We start from the raw sequence: 21,080 nt of genomic DNA, 5'->3' as shown, positions 1-21,080 counted from the left end.
AAACACGACATTCTGATTATAATTGCGTTTGTGGAATATGAGTTCAGCTGCAAAATTCACACATTTTTATCCCTTATTTCTGTAGAAGTTTGAGCCCTTCTTGCAGTACTAATCTTGTTAGAGTTGTCCAAATTCTATTTGGTTTCTAGAGAACTTCCTCTTCAGATTATTTCAGGTTTTGGGCCACATTTCCCTTGAAAAAAAAATCATTTGTGATGACCCTAATTAGGCATTGCAGCCAATGGCGGCATTTCTCTCTTTGGAATTGGTTGGATGTTAAAATTTACACTGGTCAAGAAGGTATGGTTTTATGTATCCAAAAATTTATTTATGACATTGATCTCTAAAATGTCCAGCACATCAGGTTTGTGAGACATTTTGAATTTTTGTTGTTAAATTTGACCTATAAAAGCTTGCACAAGTCGACCATACATTGTAATTCATAGCTATGACATTTAGGGAAAAAAAAAAACCTGCAAACCCTTAATTCATTTATTATTATCATTATGATCCATCAATCCATTATCTGTACCGTTTGTCCCTATGGGGGTCACGGGCATGCTGGAGCCTATCTCAGCAGTCATCGGGCAGCAGACTGGAAACCCTCTGAACTGGTTGCCAGCCAATTGCAGGGCACACATTATTATTATTATTATTATTATTATTATTATTATTATTGCATGGAGGTTAAAACGGTTTTGTAAATCCTATGGGAGTTTTGTGCATGGGTTTGAAATTAGCCTTGAGTTTCATATCTTTGGAATTGGTGAAAGGTGTTTTCATTTAGTCGCATTCTTTTTGGAATTGGGAGTAAATAGATCTTCAAATGATCAAGTTTTTTTCTGCATACTAATGTGAATAGTCAGTCTTGACTCCCGCCAGGATGCTAATTTTATCTCAAAATGACAAATCTGACTTGTCAACTATCATCAGAAAGTTCCACAAGAACTGGAAAAGTTTTTGACAAAAAAAACAAAAAAAAACGACAAGCCTATGCACTGAGCCTCAATTAAACATCAGCACAGAGACAATGAATTCTGTGGCTGGGCTTCAAGCAAAAGGCATTAAGCCAATGAAAGACTTCATAGCTACCAGAGAAGCCCTTTGACTGAACCTCAGCAACTAAGACCTCAGAACGAGCCCAATCATTTCGAAGTGTGTAATGGGCTTTCCATATCAAGAGAGGCTCTGTTCTGTCCATACAGCACGGCGATTATTCAAGTTGGTAAAACGCATCTCATTCCTCCTGCTTGAATCACATCCCCAAGAACATTTATTAATATCATCTCCTCAAGCCAAAAAACTTATCTCCTCAGCCATTAACCTTGAACATTCGATCTTTTTCTGTTGTAAGTGTACTCTGTTTATCAAGGTTAATTGTTCTACTGACCACACACGCTTGTTATCAGCATGAAACTGCTTCACTTACATCAATTTAATACTTACCATGAGCCTCCATCACGGGAGCCCTTGGCTATAAATTCACGAAAAACAGTAATGGCTTTGTGCATCGGGAAGAATAAAAATCCTTCGCCAAACTATTGCTGCAAAGTTGAGAGCATACAAGTAACCCTAACTCTAACCTTAAATCTGAACTGTAATCATAAAAACGCCTTCATCAAGTTATTCTCGTATATTAAGAAGCTTAATCCTAATACTTACCCCGAACCCTAGCCCAACCCCGGCCCAAACTTAAAACAGCACCCCAACAGCTTTGTATATCCTACTATGATTTTTGAAATAACCGTTAACAACTATCAATTGTGGCTGTGCTTATATCTACATTTACTTGAAATAATGATTTCCTTCTCAACTTTTCTATCATTTGACCCATAGCTAGGAGTTCACCGCATCTATTACTGAATTTGCCCGAGGTTACAACTGGCATCAAAATCAATCAGTAGAACAAAACACTTTGTGTTTATTTAAGCACTAAAGTGTATTTAAAATATAATACTTACCCTGACAGCTAACGCCCTAGGGAATAAATCTCCAGGGGTGCCTATCAGTCTTAGGTACTTTCCGCCATGTTCAAGACTCATTTCTCCTCATCAGGGCAAGGTGAAAGGTTTTATTTTGTCATTAGATTCCTGAAAAGGCTTAATGTGCACTGCCATTTATCTCTAACAGGCTTAAGTGAGGGACCACGCACACGCAAAACTGTCAGGCTAATGCTCAAGCACTGGCCTCCTGGTGCCAAAAGCGTAATTAATTGAGAATAATTATTGCTTTTGGAGTGTGAATTACATTAATAGGGAGTGATTTCAGACTGCAGTGTGAGCTTGGTTATACTTAATGCCTTTTCAGCCCGTCCAAAAACTTGACTGTGAACACTTTGTCATTCGCCTTGTGCCTGAACCCAAACACTGAGAGCCAAGGGGAGGGGGGAAAAGGACTTCACTCGTTATTCTGAAAATGCATAAATATGTATTAAGCCTTTATTCCTTACTGTGTTTTCTGTTTGTAAAGAAAGGAAAGGCCTTCTAATCATCTAAGAAACCTTGTCATATTTTTAATGGGTACAACTGCAAATTAATTTAACCAGGAGATTCACATGAGGAAAAGTCTGTTTTAAAGCTTAATCATTCAGACTGTTAAAACTGCTCCCTTTGAAATGGTCTGCATCGTTTGTTTTTTAAGTCAAACTATTGATGCTGCACTTTCCCAAAACAGATAACCAGCAATTGTTAATTGCAGTTATTCAGTGGGAAAATGATGTTCTCTATTTAACCACTTGTCCTCACTAGTGGTGCAGGTGAACTTTCCCAACAGACGTTTTAGTGAGACCCTAAACTGGTCATCAATCAATTGCAAGACATTCACACATTTGGACAATTTAGAGTCTTTGATCAACCTAATATGTACGCTTTTGAAATGTGGGAGGATGCAGGAGTAAACCAGAGATCCAAAAGTGAAATGTCTCAACTGTGAGGCTGGCGGGCAAACCTTGACTTCACCGGGCTTCCCTCATCTATCCATTTTCTAATTCCATTGAAAGAACAGATATACACCATACGTATATTGTGCAGAGGAAATATTTTCCAACCACGATCCTTCATTTGCAAAGCACTTATGGATAAAGCTAAAGCCACATTATGTGTCATTTGTGTGATTGACGGGCGATCAGTCTGGGGATGTACCCCACCCCTCACCTCTGGTGTTATCCAGGAAAGCCTTTATGGAAAGAGCGTTCATGGATTATGTTTTATCAATACTGTACAGTGCAAACACATTGAGCTGTCTGCAGAGGAGTTTCAAAAAAAAAAAAGAAAAAAAAAATCAAGGTCAGCTCAACTTCGGGTTATCGAAAGGCGCCAATGTGCTCGCCAAGCTGCAGACGAACTCACTGTTGATTTCCCATTTTGTCCACCTCCGTAGCCGGGAAGAGAAGGCGTGACCTCAATTAAGATGACGATCTTCACAAGGAATGAAATGCACCACGGAAAAGTGTCAACGCAATGCAAATGCACTGTCCAGATAGCAGTGGTCAACAGTGATGCAAAAAAAGGCTGAGCTTTTAAGAAAGTCTCGAGAGCTATCCAGCTTGAACTGCACTTTACCTCCATCAAAGGCGCTGCATGGTTTTGCTTGATTGTTTCTGTTTATTTCCGCATAGCAGAAGATAAAACTATTCAAAATCACTCTCGGGAACAATATATGACAGGGGTTTTCAAACTTTTTGGAACCCCTTGGGTAGAAATATTTCCAATGGCTTCCTCATAATCGACTACTTAAGCATTTTTACCATGTATATCCCTCAACGAAATAAGATTCTAGTTCAAAGGAAAAAATTCGCAAGTGTTGATAGATGTATACTTTTTATGAAAAGTTGAGTCGTATTCAAGTAGCATTCAAGAAAAAAAGGAAATCTTTACATCAGTAGTTTTTCATCCTCTTAGGAAAGTTCAACATCAACAACAATGGGAAAATGTAACATCAGTCGTGTGCTTTCCTTTTGGAGAAGTGCAACAGCAATAGTTCATAAAAAGTCCAACATCAGTAGTTTGTCATGTTTTAGGAAGTCGATAATCAGCAAGATAATTTACCTTCTCCTTAGAAAAGTGCCATGTGTCAATAGTTCGTCTTCTTTTATTCAAGTACAAAAGAACGTAAAAAGTGCTTCATCCGTAGTTCATCTTTTAAGGGAAGTACAACATCAATAAAATACCACATCTACTCCATAGTTGGTCTTCTTTTTAGGGAATGAACCCTACTTTAGGGCAAAACAGCATGCTCATCTGCATTTCATCATGGCTGTAACACATTCCAAAGCTTATATTGTTAGTGTACATAGTGAACATTTTAGTTGTCATTTCCCATGTTTGCTAAAGCTTGGTTGCCACTTCAGACAATGCCATGGTTACCCATCAGGCCTTAACATTGTGAAAGCTGGGCGATTTCTCCAGATGGCTCTGCATTCTCACCTGGCTCTTCCCGCTGCATCGCTCAGCACTCCCACGCCACGTGGGAGGCCGGCCAGCGGCCCGCATTTCTGCTCATTCCGATCAAACATTCTGCCGCGGTGTCACCTCACGGACCAAAAGGGAGAATGAAAGGTCGACCGATGCAAGGATGGATACATCATTAAAACCTCCACTCTTCAAAAATAGTCTAAAAGCGGCACATATGTTGTGTAGGAATGACTGTCCAGTATATTGCTTGTAGAACTGAAACAGAATTATTTTTGACTTCTTCAAAATTGTTTGTTTGATTTTGGGTCCTGTGGTGATAAACATGTCTACCCAATTTTCATGTCAATCAGTGAAATGGATGGATTTTGGAGGCTTCTATTTGAACCCCTAAAATAAGTTCATTTTCACTTTGACTATCCATAAATTGCTGGGGATATGAGGTCACCAATGGGATGATTCCATTGTCTGAAGAAAAATATGAATTATAAAAAGCTATCTTTTAGCTTATGGCTTGCGTTTCAGTGCTGAACACCATTGCAAAGTCTTTCAAGTTGGCTATGGAGCATGTACTAAAGGATAATTTTAGGTCCTCAGCTGTGACACTCATGTTGAAACTCATTTGAAGCTAAGTTATGACAGCAACAAAAAAAACATCCTCCCCATTTGTTATTTTTATTTAAATGTTTTTTGCATCCGAGATTGAGACCGTTTATTGTTTTTAGCTTTTTTTTTTCTGTGCTGATATTTGGCTATCAAATGCAAAATACATCGCATAAACTAAAGCACTTTTTGCCCCTTGTGTGCTTATGACTCATTGCATCAAATGGAATGTTTATTATACAGCGAATAAAACACTGTGATTTTGTCTCCTCGTGGAATGGAACACCGTGTTAACATATGAGCTACAATGACTAATAACGACAGAATCCATTTAGGTTTAACTCGTTTTCATTCCAGGGGGCCAAGTTGGCATTATGGTTGTGTTCAGAGAGCTGCCTGTAAATGTGAAACTATTGTAATGTATTTGCTCCTCATCCTATTATCGCCACACTGCACATTTATTTAATCAACATGCCTTAGCAACAAATTGTGTTGAAAGGAGACATTTGGCGTAATAAATTAATGTAAAATGGCTTTAAGAATAAGAATAAACAAAAATTATATTCTGAGAATGTTCTTTAAAGAAAGTCTGCCTTGCCTCATTATTTATGTCGAGTTCTCAGGTGAAGTTATTTTGTAGTAACAGATTTGTGGTTCAGAAAGATGGATGGATGGATGGATGGATGGATGGATGGATGGATGGATGGATGGATGGATGGATGGATGGATGGATGGATGGATGGATGGATGGATGGACGGATGTTTCCTCTCATTATAAGAGCTTTATTTCCTGTCCTGTTGTCTTCTCATAATGGTGATTGCCTCCATCTGTGTCCCATTCCCTTGAGTATAAATACACAGTCTTTGTCTACCCCTTCCTTTGTCAGATTGTCATCTGTCATGTGATGTCCAGGTCGTACAGTACCTGTGCAGGTAGCTTGACTCTTCTTTCATGTCACAAGAGTCTATGCTTTTTTCCCCCTTGTTTTTCAGAGATCATTTTAGCCTCCTGACCTTTCCTTGTAGCTTTTGTCCATAGTTTTTTTTCCAAGCTGTATGAAAGTTGTTATGTATTTCCATCCCATATCCCCAGCTTCTTCTTGATCTTTTGTTGGTATTTTAAGGTCCTTGTCAAACATAAACCCACTGTCATTTTTTAAACCTGTGAATCATGCTTTTGGGTAATTTTTATTTATTTTTTTGCTAGTGATGGCACAATTTTCATCCAATTAGTTTGCACATGGTTCAAAATTTTATGGTACATCATTCCCTCTATTGTGCCATCAAATACAGGGGGTCCTCGTTTTACAATAAAATGTCTTCATTTGAATACCAGAAATCCCTCAACAATCAGTGCCTCACAATTACAAACACTTCTATCCCTAAATTTGGTACCCCTATTATTATATGAGTTATGCATATATGAGTCGCGAGTTATGCATCCGTTGAGAAGATGGGATTGAAATAAGAAGCGATTCCTGTGAGCGTGCTGTGTCGGCCAGATCATCACATTTGTCCAAGACCTCCCAACGCCTGCGCCCGCCGCCATTGATATTAGAAGATAATTATCTTGACGACGAGGCCAAGGTGAATCCATGGGTCTATAGGAAGAACCCAGGCCTGCATGATTAGCTATTTATGAGTTTTAAAATCGCCAGGCGTCCTCAAATGTCCTTAATTGACGAATCATTCAGAATTAATGTGTAGCATCTACATTTTTCAATGGACGGCAAGCAGTTCATAAATATGTTAATTTATAAGCGGCCCAATTAAAAACACAGAGCTATCTTTTTCCCCTATGTAGCCTTCATTAGTCATTTCACATACGATTATGGACAACTTTATCTTTTCGATAAGACATTGTTGCTGGATGACAGAATTTTCATGAAGTCTGTCATGCTGTTTTTTTCCTTAGCTTTTATAACGATATTTGCCATTGTTGTAACAATAATTGACATATTTCAGCGCAGTTATGGTGGAGGTCATTTAGTACGTCACTTGCACCTTTTCTCTACTTGCCGAGATGATTAGTGTGCTTGTCAGGCGCAGTACTCAAGGTTGTCTGAGTGTGTTGCGTAAAAATATGCATCAAAACTTTCTCACATATTCCCAAGGACCTTTGCTTGAAACCCTAACACTTGCTTTAAAACCATACTTAAAACAGTATCTCTAAATTAAAAAGCCTTACCTTTTTTGTAAAAAAGTTCAGTTTACATAGGTTGTATGATAAACTCCACAAGTTTGAAACTGTAACCCTTATGTAAAACCTCATTTTAAAACCCTAATTTAGGATGAAACCCTGTCCTTGGTTTGACCTCAACCTTATCTTGAAAACTTACGTTGAAACTCTAATCTTGCTTTGAAAGACCTACAAACCCTATTCGAGCTTAAATACAGGAAACCTGTCTCTCTCTTTCTTGCTCATGTTTTTTTTTTTTTTAATTTAAAATTGGTTTGAAACCAACTTTGAAATCTTTACTTCAATCCTGAATTTGTAAGCTTCAACATCTATTTTTAAACCTTAAACCTTGCTCGAAACCCTACCCTGGATTGAAGCCATAATTTGACACAATTTCAACCTGCAATAAGACACATGACTCGTCTTCAAAAGCCACACATATTATCCTTGGCCAGTGTCTCGCTTTGTTCCTATAGTTATAGTCGTATTATGAGAGGCCAATATGAAAGAACATCCCCAAATGTCACTTCAAAGCCACCTGATAATGAGCGACCCTATTGTTGTGTGGTAGGAATAATGCTTTGTGATGTTCCGTTCAAAGCCTCAAAACCCTGTGTGTGTGTTTGTGTGTGTGTGTGTGTGTGCGTGTGTGTGTGTGTGTGTGTGTTTGTGTGTGTGTGTGTGTGTGTGTGTGTGTGTGCGTGCAGTGCATGTGAGACGAATGATGAATTTGTGCACATGGACAGAGTCCCGCAGGATGTTTTTGATAGCACATAGAAAGGCAAATTCAAGTGGCTGTTATTTTAAGCAACTAACTTTGAAAGTCTTAACTTGAAGCCCTGAATTGAAACCCTGCTATAGGCCTCAAACCACAAATTTAAACCCTAACTTCCAACACTGGTTTAAGATCCTACTTTGAAAGTTTTACCCTTGCGTGAAACACTAACCCAGTGGTTCTTAACCTTTTTGGAGGTATCGAACCCCATCAGTTTCATATGCGCATTCACCAAACCCCTCTTTAGTGGGGGGGGGGAATTACATACCAGCAAATCAGTGACGTCTGCTGTTGCCTTTGCAAGACCAGTTCAGATATGCGTTATCGCGAATTTGACATTCAGGTGTGGGGGGGATGACATACCAGCTCTGCCGAACCCCTGGAGCCGACTCACCGAACCCAGGTTAAGAACCACTCCACTAACCCTAATTTGAAATCCAGTCGCTTGATTTATAACCTTAAATTTGAAACTTTATTCCCACTTTGTTACCCTACTTTGGAACCCTGACCCCGTCTTTAATTAATGCCCCAATGCTGGCTTCATTGAAACCTTTAAACCTTGTTTCAACCCTAGGGCAGGCTTGAAAACATAATTTCAGACACCACCTGGCTTGAAACTCGATGTTGACACTCTCACTTTGTCTTAAAATCCAAGTTCAAAACCCTAATCCAGACTTGAAACTCTAATTTGAAACTCATACTTTTGTTTAAAACCGTGATTGAAAGCTCTTAATCCTGTGTCCCATTGAGCGGTGAAGGCTTGTGTTGGCAAAGGGTAGCGAATGTTCAATTTTTTTGTTTGTCAGAAGAAAATACTGTTGTTTTTTTGCTGTGAGGTGGTATCATAACAAATCAATTTGCAGTTTCTCTCAAGGTAGACCCTATTCAGTATTCAGGATGCAATGGATCGATGAATGACCAAAAGGCCACCGTGTGAGATTCCACAGCAAATACATCATTTAGAAGAACGGAATCTTTATCCTCATCTTTGGCATTTTGAGTGCTTCTAGTATGATGAAAAAGATACGATAGGATACACTGTACAGTGCCATAAAAAATCATTTGCCCCTTCTAATTTTTTTGTTTGTTTTTCGTAGTTTCCCAACCTTTATGTTTAGGATAAGCAAACAAGTGCAAAAATGCCCAAAGTCACCATAAAATGCAGTTTTTAAATGTTGATGTGATTTGTTAAGGGGAAAGAAATGCCTGACCCTGTGTGCGAAAAAGGACTTGCCTTCCTAGTTAACTAATGAATTTACTGTGGTTAATGAAATTTTGTACATTTTCACTGACTCTGATTGCCTTCAGATATGTTCAATCAAGCAATCATCTAACGAGTAATCACCTAAATGCTTGGTAAAAATGAAATAGGGCAAAAGGCCTGAAAATGCTGCAACGAAATTCCATGATCCAAAAAAATTCATGAAAGGATGAAAAATTAAGTAAATGACATCTATTATTTTGGTGGGTTAAGACAAAGGCTTGGGAGAAACAAAGGGTTACTAAGTCATTCCTAAAGCTTTAAGAGTCCAGCAAATCATGGTGGGAATTATTATTAGCAAATGGAGAAAGCATGGAACAATGGTGGAGCTTCCCAGGAGTGGCTATCCTACAAAAATTACCCCAATAGCACAACAACGACTCACCCAGGTGGCCACAAAGTAACCCAGGACAACACTTAGACATCTGTTAGCCTTCCACGTCTCATTTAAGGTCAATGGGCAAAAATGACATCCTTGGCTGAGTTCTGAAGCAAAATCCACTGCAAGTCCAGATTTGAATCTGATTGAAATGCTGCGGCCTCACCTTCAAAAGGCCATACATGCTTATACTCTGCAGTGTTGCTGAATTCAAGCAGAGTGAGCCAATTATCCCCATAGAGACGCAAAAGACTAACTATTAGTTATAGAAAATGTGATATTTTTGTTGTTGTTGCAGAGGGTGGCTTAACCTGTTCGTACATTCACACTGGGCCGGTTACTTGGGTTATCTTTGATATTTACATGTTTTTGACCATTTCATACAAGTAAGGAACCAACGCAAAAAGTTTTTAACAAGAGGGCCAATACCTTTCCACGGATTTTATGTTGTACATTAATGTACAAAGTACAGGAATTCTGAGCATGGAATTGGTCAGTGTTACCGATTGAATTCAATTGTGAAAATGGTGCATAATGACAGAGCTACAACGATAAATCCAGTAATAGTGGCACCACAGAGATGTGCAAATTGGCTAGGAATCACGAGGGAAATTGCACTGCTTCCGAAGTTAATGGTAAAAGGAAAGAGGCTGTTGGGATATCTGCCGGAGTTTAAACTGGAGTTTATTAAGCAGCCGCATTAGGCACTTCATCTATACCGTGTGTCAGCCTCTCTCATCACTTGGCAAAGCAGACATTTTGCATGATAAGGAGCAGAGGACTACATCGAGCGTGATTAACACGTGGCGGACGCCTTTGTTGCGCTTGGCAGCTCGCCTTTTTTCTCTCGCTCTGTTGTTGCGACCTCAAGCAAGGGGAAAAAAAAGTACGGGCGCCGCCTAGTAGCAAGGCAACCCCCGGAGAGCGGCTCAGAAAGACCTTGAATTTTCTCCCGTCACGCTGCTGGGTGAGTAGGAGAAAAGTGTCAGTTGATGGAATGAATGTGGGACGTGGTTCTGAAAAGACGTCCGGGAGTCATCACCCGAACCCAAACAGTTTTATTTCTCCATCAATTCAAGTTAAATCCTGGACACCTACTGATAAGAACAAGTCTAAACTACTGTTATTTTATTATTATTATTATGTCATTTTTTATTTTACTTATATATATATATATATATATTAATTTCGTTACCACCTTTTTACTGAATACATGTATTTATGTCTGAGTTTTCAAATAGAACACTCTTAAGAGTAACAACTTGTGAACATCTAGGGATCGGACATTGAGGTAGTGGAAAACTACAAATTACTGGGTGTTCACCTTAACAACAAACTGGACTGGACTGATAACAACTCACGCCCTGTACAAGAAGAGACAAAGTCGCCTCCACCTGCTAAGGAGACTGAGGTCTTTCGGTGTGTGCAGGGCTCTCCTCAGGACCTTCTATGACTCTGTGGTGGCCTCAGCCATCCTCTACATTGTGGTCTGCTAGAGAGGAGGCAGTACAGACCGGGACAGAGGGAGACTGAATAAAATGGTCAGAAGAGCGGGCTCTGTCCTGGACTGTCCCCTGGACTCCATAGAGTTTGTGGGTGAGAGGAGGATGTTAGTTAAGCTGACATCCATCATGGACAACACCTCTCACCCCCTCCATGACATTGTGTGGCCCCTGAGCAGCTCCTTCAGCAGCAGACTATTGCACCCACGGTGTAGAGAGAGGTTCCGCAGGTCCTTCATTCCAACTGCTGTCAGACTACAACATGTGCGGCACCTGATCATGTGTTGGTTTCCTTTCGTATCATCCATTACTGGTGGCACTTGTCTTTGTCCTTGTTTGTCTGTGATTTATCCATTTTTACATTTGGCACTTGTTTCTTTCTGGCACTGTATTAGGGGCCCTTGGCGCATGGCCCAAAGCTGCAGTACAACTCTAGAAGTTCATCATCCATTTTGCGCAGCATATAAGAAAAAAAGTGTTAACGTGAGGAAATGAAAGATGAGGATAAAAAAAGCAAATGCGGAACACAGTCACACAGGAAATAGAAGTAGAGTGAAGTGTGAGGTAATAGTGCAGATTGAAACAGGTGGCAGTATCGGTGGTGTGGGCGGATGACGGTGATGTTCATCCAGCTGTGAGAGTGGCAGCAGGGGAATATTTTCTCCAACATCAGGCTTGCACGATGCGGTGTGCTCGTGCTGCCTCGTCTTGTCTTTATCTTCTTTGCCAACGAGTCATACATGAGTGTCTTCGGGTTTTTCTTCTTTTCTTTCTGAAGCCATTTCCACAGCGGTAACTAACACCTCGGAGACAAACTGACAAGCCAACACCATCTTTTTACTGCACAGCTGCAAAGAAACGTACAATCTGTTACTGATATACTGAGCAAAAATATCAACTTTTTTTTTTTGCTCCTATTTTTAACAAGATGAACTGAAATATAAATTACTTTTTTAATAAAAAAAACAAAAACACAAACATGTCTTAATCCGTGAGCACACAAAGAAAACCTGTCATTTGCTTTTGTTACCAGTATTTGCTGCAAGCATACACCTTGTTTGTGACTGAGTTTCTCCTGTGGCACATGGTTGCGAAATGTCTCTCATTTTATGCTAAACATATTGACTTACATATTCATGGGCAACAACACTGGTGGACAGTATTTTAGTCAACATTTCACATTAGTATCATGCTGTGTAATAAAACTGGAAAAGATCAGCTTTAAAATGAGGGACTGTGTCACATGTATTTAAAACCCCCAAAGTAATTGCTGCATATACCTCCTCACGCTGCAAATCCTCCTTCCGAACTGACACGGTCATCCAGACTGTCTTCATTATCGGGCCCCGCAGCAACACAGCTTGTTACTGAGCGCCAGTCGGCCATTGATCCTCCTCTTGCGCTACAATGAACTCTGGACTAGTGACCATGATAGATTGCTCACAATAAGCAGGAAGGCGTAAACAACAATGTGGCCCAGACGACTGTGCTGACCGAAAAGCTTCCCCTCCACTTTGCAGGTTTCAAATCGTGCACTGAAAACATTTAAAGGTCAAAAGGTTCTGCAACTGGCATATAATTGACAAAACATCCAAGGAAATTGAAAATGTGCATATATATATATATATATATATATATATATATATATATATATATATATATATATATATATATATACACACACACACACACACACACACACACACACACACATATACATACGTACATCCATTGTCTGTAACGCTTGTCCCCACAGTCATATGGGGGTCAGCAGACATTTTTGTGAAAAGGTGAGTTCTGGTATGGTGATTCTTGAGCCTTTGTGCTTGTGAAGAAAGTGTGAAAAATCATTTGTGAATAAGACATAAAAATGAAAAACAATTATTCATAAAAAAGTAATAACCTCCATTTGGTTGTTTGAATCAAAGCTTGTGGGAGAGTGCTAATGTCTTCACTAATTACTATTGCAATGAGGCACAATGATGCAACACACTTGCAAGAGGCTCAATTAAAAAGAAGCCAACAGCAATCATCACAAAGAATCTTTTGTACTGCATGTGTGTCTGTCAGTGGGCTCTGGATTTAAAAACCTTAATTTGACTGCTTCCTGAGACACCGGTTGGTGAACCACAATTTCCCTAAAGCCGTCCTGAAGTCTTTCTCCACAGCCTCACCAATCTCCCCCCATACCAAAGCTATGTTCCACTTGGCTAGCTGGTGTCAATCAGCTGCCTCTGGAGTCTCAGAGGCCAAAAAGGCCCAATAGGACTTCTTTTTCAGCCTATGACAGGAAGTGTCTCCTTGTCAGGCAGCAGCCATCTTACAGCCTCAGCTCTGGTTGTCCACCTCAACAATGGAAGCATGGAACATGCCCCACTCAGACTCAATGTTCCTCACCTCCCCTGAATCATGTTTGAAGTTCTGCAGGAGGCAGGATCTCAAACTTGTTCCGCCAAGGGACTTCCCAGCAGTCCTTCACAATTTGTCTGAGTCTAGCAATGAGCATTAAAGTCCCCCAGCAAAACGAGGGAGTCTCCAGCAGGAGCCTCCTTGGCATCTCTCTGTGGGCACTTCCAGAGTGGTCCAGCCTCTCTCAAGAGGACTTGTATCAGAGCCCAACCCGTGGTGCTGCTCTGTATCCACTCTGACCTTCTTGACTGGATTGATGGATGGATAGATTGGGCTACTTTGCTGGTGTTGAGTTATGTTCTCAGTGGTGTGTCAACTGAGCTGGAGATGGGTGCAATTGGAAGGGTTCCACACAAGTTGCTGCTGTATGGCTACTCTGCCAACACTGCCATTGCGGTGACAGCCCAAATCCCTAGAGCCAGCTTCTGTACATAGGTGTTGCACCACCAAGTTCCTTAGCTCACCTTGCATCTGACCCCTTTGTCCCCTCCCACATGGAGGTGAGCCCATTCGAGGAGAAACCCACATTTCTTCCTCAAGCTCTGCCTGGCCACCAGATGCTCGCCATCAAACCCCTCCTTCAGATCTAACTCTAGAAAGGGGTGACCAATAACATAAGTCTTGGTGAAAGAAATCAAAGTCCATGAACAGTATGTTATTCATATTAGGAGGTCAATGAACCTTACTTTGTCTGGTTCCTCACCTAGGAACCTCTGGCCATGAGTGACCTTACCAGGGGCATAAAGCACCAGACAACTTAACTTCTTATTTCCAAACTTTCACCCGAGTTTGAAAATTAAATTTGGAACACTTGCCCTGTTTTCAAATCTGAAACCCACACCCTTTTTAAAACCCAAATACTGGATTATAATAATTGAACAATGAAGAGTTTGGGCAGAAAAAAGAGTGAGGAGATGAAAATTGAGGTAACACAAAAAAAAGGAAAGATGGGGAAGCTGTGACACAAATATTTTAATCGTGTGTAAGGGGGGGGGGGGGGGGACAGCAGTATTGCGGTTGCTTAAGTGGAATATTTCTCCAGGATCAGGAGTCATTTATGGAAGTGGTTGCCATGCTGGCAACCCCTGAGACCAGGGAGGTCTGCAACCCGTCACTTCAGTGGCCACAAAAAAATTGCAATAAATTATTTAATTTTTAAAAAGTGCATACCTCCTGTGAGGGGGAAAACCAATTATTCATCCCTATCATAGCTTGTGTTCCCAGGGCATGGTAATTATTGAATCTCCTCGGAAGGGATGAAAGGACAGTCTAAAATGTAGGAGGTACAGAAGTTGTAAGCCCCATCATCTGTTGAGAGATGATTTCTCACCCTTGTCACAGATGTCCCCTTTTCCCCTTTTCTTTATTTCTATCTCTTGCCTGAATGTATACATACTTGTCATTTCATTTAATTGAATTTGGTGTTGAATGTTAAGGCTGAATAAAAAATAAACTAAAAAATGAATAATTCCAATCGCGTTTAACTGCTACACATGGTAGGTTTATTTAATTAGAGGATGGAGGAGGTCCTTGGAAAAAAGGACTCCTCTGTAAGCCATTTAACAACTTCTGTATTCCAGGATGCGCTCAGGTTGCCTTGTCACTCCTCCAAATGAGTTTCTTTGTGTCAGTGGACTCTTGTGCCTCACTGCAGCCCGGCCTCACCCTCTATTACAAATAAACTCATTTAGCATGAATGTTAACATCTGATGTTGCCGCACCTCAGGTGTGACAACCATATTAATAAAACGAGCTGACATGTCCGCATAGGCAAATAACATCGTACATCTTGGAAATTAGCTCTCGCGCCGCCACCTTGCAACATATTACTGTCCAGCAGGATATTTCAAAATGTTAAAAATAATTTAAAGAAAAAGCAAATCCTGGGAATGTATGTGCCCTATCTGGAAATGTATGTGCCCTATTTAACGTGAACAAAAAATAGCGTGGTTCTCAACGTTCTCAAAGAACGTGAATGTGAGCATTACTAGCAGCTCCTTTAATTTTTCATTAAAGGTAGTTGTGTAAAAAAAAAAAAAAAAAAGCTTACAAAAGGTGAAATACCATTGATATCCTACTGCTTAGCACTGTTGATCGCAGTTTTGAAACACTTCAGTAATGGATATTCAAACAAAATTGTGGTGTAACGACGGTAGACAGATGACATAACAGTACTCAATACTCTTTATTCGCTAACAGAAATGACTAATATTAGCACTTGGAATCACTACAGCTACTTGGAATCTGTACAATGAGGTTCACTCCAATGGACGAGAGGGTAGCTTCCCTCTGCCTTCGGTTGGGTGTACAGGTCCTGACTCTTGTCAGTGCCGATGCAACAAACACCCTTTTGAGACCTTGGAGTGAGTGAGAGTGTAAGGCCTACCCCTGGGGACTATATCTAGTGTTTTAAATCTTTAAAAGTGTGTACCTACACACACATGCACAGTTTCATTTTTTTATTATGTCTCTTTGGGTTCACGTCATTAATTTTCTCACGCTTGCCTCTCCTATGTTCTGCCACTCATTTGTCACGTGATAATCGTTGCTTCTTTATTGATGCCGCCAGCTTCTGTCAAACACACACACGCAAACACACGCTCAGATACACACACACACACACACGCCCCCCCCCCCCCACACACACACACCACACACACACAAATTATTTCCCTCCCGGTGTGCATACTGCTGCCGAGAGGTGCGCATTTAATCATCTGGAATAATAAGAAGAATTGTTCAGGCTGGTCTGCTTGCATCGTGGAGCTCCTGCAGACAAAACAAGCGTGAATATTTATCACATATGTATGTGCTTATTTAAAAAGGAAGAATACTGGTGCATTTGAAATTGTGTTTTTTGAACGTGGTCTTTCACAATCCTGAGAAGTATACTGTCAATAATTGGATAACAATAATAACTGCTATCTTCATCAAAGGCAGTCATCTTTAATGATCTAAAAATAAACAAAATAATACAAAAAGTAAGAAGCAAGAACATTGTTTCTCATTTTAAATGTCAAGGTGTAAAACAAGCAATGTTTGCAGCTGAAGGAAAACAAAGGCCTGAAAGAAGCTAATACAATTACAAAAACGGGAGTTTTATTTAAGCAATGGTTTTTGTTTTATTATTTAATAATTAAAATAAAAAGTTGGGCTGATTAAACAGGCTGATCATGGCCCTTCAAACATTGGCCAAAATGATGTCCGATATTTGCCGATTGTTTACATCCTCATTTAAATTCATGGAAATATCATTTAAACCCATATCATAATTTATACTGGTAATGTTAACCAAAGCGGTACTAGTTGTACAAGCAATTGACCTGGATGTCACGATTTTACACACAATCTAAAGTTACTCTTTGTTGGAATAAATAAATAAATAAATAAATAAATAAATAAATAAATAAATAAATAATGTATAAAATATGACACACATTCAGCTTCTGCTCACACACATATAACAAGAATTAATGTGCTTTAATTAATTTAAGGATTAATTGAATCCATTGCACCAGACAATGTATTCTGGGAACCAAAAATGAGTTATTTTTTTACTTATAAGATATTCACAGGTGACTCCTGCTGTTCACGTAGAATAGGAATCAGGCCAGCTCACACATGCTGAAAATCCACACAGAATTGTCGACCATTAAATTGTATCGGGGTGGCTCGGTGGGGCACTGGTTAGCAGGTCCGCTTCACAGTTAGGAGGGTGCAGGTTTGATTCCATCCCCGTGTGGAGTTTGCATGTTCTCCCCGTGCCTGTGTGGGTTTTCTCCGAGCACTTTGGTTTCCTCCCACATCCCAAAAACATGCTTGGTAGGGTGATTGAGCACTCCGAATTGCCCGTAGGTGTGAGTGCGAGGTCCGGATGGTTGTTTGTCTCAGTGTCCTACGACTGGCTGGCAACCGATTCATGGATGGATGGATGGATGGATGGATTGGATTGAGGGGAAATATGTTATTTGGACATTTCATTTTTTTTAAATTAATTTACAATTAGTCCCTAAACTGTCTTTTTTTTTTTTTTTAAACCCAAAATCGGCATTGACCTCAAAAATTCATATTGGGCGGCCCCTAATACAAGTATCTAAATAAAAGAAATAAAAAATATTGAAGTAGTTTCTCAGGTTAGTGTGTGATATAGAGTTGTGACCAACATAAAAACAGCAGCGCTTGTGAGGTCTCTTGTTTCCAAATGGGCTAGTCTGACTCTTCTGCCTTATGGGTTTTTCCCAAATGAACTGAGCCAACGAGACAAATGGTGCTTCTGGCTCCATGCCTGTACTATCACCTTGTGCTATCAGGTGACATTGTGAGACACTTTTAGACCCAAAAGTGCTGGGAAGCCGATGCTGCCGTGGGTGAGTGTTGATGATGGGGACGATGATAGCGTCTGTGCCAGCGGCAGAGTGTGTGTACTGCTTCCGCGTGATGGATATCCCCATCCCAGATGGCAGACTGGCTAGACAAACCCCCTCTCGGCCAGCATGAGGTGCGAGTGAGCTGGCCTCTGTCTCTCCGCCAAGGTCACAGTCAGCAGGACATCGGCAGGAAGCCCCCCCCCCCCCTTGAATGAACAGACTCCACCGCTGACAGATATTTAATTGTTACCTTGCAGAACTGATAAGGCGATTCCGCAGCAGAATGAGGTTCAGCTTTATCTTGATGATTCTCTTGGCGAACCCCCCAATCTGACCAAGAAGTAATTCTTTAAAAGCGGATGGACATCTTTTAATGGAGTTCCAGAGGGTCTGAAGCAAGGCCAGTTGGTAGACTTATAAAAAAACAGCAGTGTCAACTTTGAACCAGATCCAGTTTTGATGTTTTTTTTTCTATCATTAATACGAACAACAGCAGTAAGTCCAGTTGCGAGTGATCACACAAATTTTGAGTGTGATACTTAAGAATTTGCAGTAAAGGGCAAAAAGTCCCAGCAACGGTGATTTCAAAATAAGATGGCCGACTTGTGTCTTTTCCACAAATTTCCACAAACCTCTGAGAGTATTTGGAGACCTTGCGGCTGCAAGTCCTGCTATATGGACAACATTTTTCAGCAGGATGAGCACCCCTGAACATTTGAAGACCTTTTGCATAAGTAAAAGCACTCAAGAAGACAATACATTTAGTCATAATAACAGAAAATAAGCAAGAGGGCCCTAACAATACATCCTGCTTGTTGAGTCACTTGTCAAGTCCATGAGTGACAAATCACTCTACACCCCGCACACCCACCTAGCACATTTTTAACTGGAGCCAACGCATTTAGAGTGACAGCACCTCACCACCCGTGAGGTCAAGATAGACATCAGGAACCTTTTCGAGAAGAGTCATTACCATTTAGCCTTTCGCCATCCATTCCCATACCAGCCGCAGAGGGCAAGAGATAGAGAAAATCTTCCATTTTTCACCGTGCAAGACCTTTTGAGTTCTAATTGTGACATAGATCATAAATGATGTCACGCACCCCTTGGGTAGAGCGGCGGGTGTGGATAGGGCTTGATCAGAATGTAGCGGCTCTACAAATGTGAGATGATTTTATTGTGCCTCGCAATTCATATGATAAAAACATGTGACATTTGTGGTTTACATAACCAACCCACAAAGCTACCTGTTTCCAATATCTACCTATCCAGAGTACCACTATGTATTTACCTACGGTGCCAATTTACAGTTTACAAAATTATTTACAAGTTATTTTTATAGTTGATATATTACTAAATTAAGTGAAAAAATATATTAAATATATTATTAAATTAACTGTTACTTTGAATCGGTCAAAGAGTGATGGGTGTTTTATTTGTAAATGTGATACTGTCTTGGAAATATTGCCTCCTTTACTCTTTGCAAGCACTTTTGCATCTACCAACATACCTGTCCATGTAATAAAAACTACTAACTTATTTCTTTTGACACCCTACTACCTACGTATGTCTCCTTTCATTACAGTGAACCTACGTACATGCCAAAACCTTAGTGCGCCAATTCTATGCCACTGCAAACTAAAACAATCAAAACAAAGAACATACAGAATACGATTAATGAATGAATTTCTCTGAGCATTATTATCAGTGTAAAGGTAGATTTTTAGACATTCAAGAGTGAAAGCTGCTTGGCTCTTTGCCCTTTTATTCATGAGCTACCGTGTGTGCTTTGGCGTCCAAACGACTGCATGCATCCACTTGAATTGAATGCTGATTGAATAGGGAGAAATAATCCACAAAGGGTAGAAAGTATCACAAATGAATAAGCACTGGGGTAGACACACTTCAAATTTGTTTTGTTATAAAACAATCTTTATTATTGTGGTTTTAGCTACCTACCGATCAAGCACAAGCAACCAACTAACTGTCTGTCCGACCAATTTACTTACCTCCTGCACCTGCTGACTTAACCACATAAACTACCAAATTACCACGCCACCTCTTTACCAATGAAATATTTAAGTGTGGGGAGGAAATTTGCAAAATGAAAGCACTGAGTGTGAGACACAACTCTTTACACGAAGTATCAGCTGTGCTTACTTAATTTCTACTTTGCCACTTGGCTGCCAAAATGTCTTAACTCCTTGCAGTACCAACGTAAATCCTATACCTGTGAAATATTCAGTAGGGTTGGAATGTATTGAAAAATTAAAGCACTATGGCTGACACAGTTAACAACCTCAACCTTGGAAAAGGTGGTTGTCTTTTTATCACTGCAGCCTGTATACATTATTTTTGGCTGTACTCCACTCAGCTGTGCCACTCTCAAGTGCAGAGGTCGAGTGCACTCAGCCTCATTGGGACAAGTAAATGGAACACAGCCATTACTGATGCTGCGCTGCCACCTGTGTCGGCTGCGTTGTGCCGCGGTGAAGGTTATTAAGATATAAGCGTGTAACTTACTTATGTGTCGCCACAAGTGGAGGAGGAAGAGGGTGGTCGCCATGGAAACAAGCAGGTATAAGCACAAGGCCGGACTAATTGCCTCAGCAGCCAATCAGACTAGAGCCGAGCCACACTGTTCAGTTTTTGTACTACAAAGCCTCAAATGAGTGTTAACATGTTACCTGGCAGCTTCCCCGGTCATAGAGGTGGCTAGCCTCAAAGAAGCGCCTATCACCATGGTAACAGAGCTGCGTACCGCTGTGAAGATGTCTATCAGCCACCGACGTAAAACGCTGTAAACCGGTCAATCGTAGGTCAATGTAGACGGAAGCAGCCCTGAGGTGTGAGCATAACGATCGCGTTTTTCCCTTTTTCTTTCTTATTCTCGGTAAGGAGATTTGACCCAATTTCAGAAATGTACAGCTTTGCTGACACATACAAGCCACAAAGCAGAAATGGAACCACTGACGTGGCAGCCCGTTTAGGCAGAAATTACTTTGGTCTGAATTTATAGCATCTTATCTGTCATGGAAAACAAATAGACAGATGAAAGTTTTACTTCAAAAGGCTTCTGTACACTACTTTGTTTTTTATTCTGCATCCCTTTTAGGCAAAAAATACTCTGGTTCAAATTTATGGACAGATGGATGGATGTTTTTTTTAAGGAGGTTTTAGTTTTTTAAAGGCTTCA

General features: G+C 40.4%; 1 protein-coding gene and 1 long non-coding RNA gene across 2 annotated transcripts in view; one reads left to right on the top strand and one right to left on the bottom strand.

The window, feature by feature from the left end:
- LOC148404287 (leucine-rich repeat and immunoglobulin-like domain-containing nogo receptor-interacting protein 2) overlaps positions 1-21,080 on the top strand; it is a 300,384-nt gene that overhangs the window by 70,938 nt on the left and 208,366 nt on the right. The gene's annotated exons all lie outside the window — the stretch shown is intronic.
- Positions 10,110-13,008, bottom strand: LOC148404289 (uncharacterized). The gene is made up of 3 exons (XR_015859767.1): positions 12,835-13,008; positions 12,389-12,643; positions 10,110-11,956 (listed from the first exon to the last, which is right to left on the bottom strand). It is a non-coding gene; the product is annotated as an uncharacterized LOC148404289 (long non-coding RNA).

The sequence above is a fragment of the Syngnathus floridae genome, chromosome 1 (assembly GCF_059516105.1).
Source record: "Syngnathus floridae isolate MCC-2025c chromosome 1, RoL_Sflo_1.0, whole genome shotgun sequence".
Classification (NCBI taxonomy): Eukaryota; Metazoa; Chordata; class Actinopteri; order Syngnathiformes; family Syngnathidae; genus Syngnathus; species Syngnathus floridae.
Note: the sequence above shows the minus strand (reverse complement) of the source record. Positions and strands in the feature narration are given on the sequence as shown.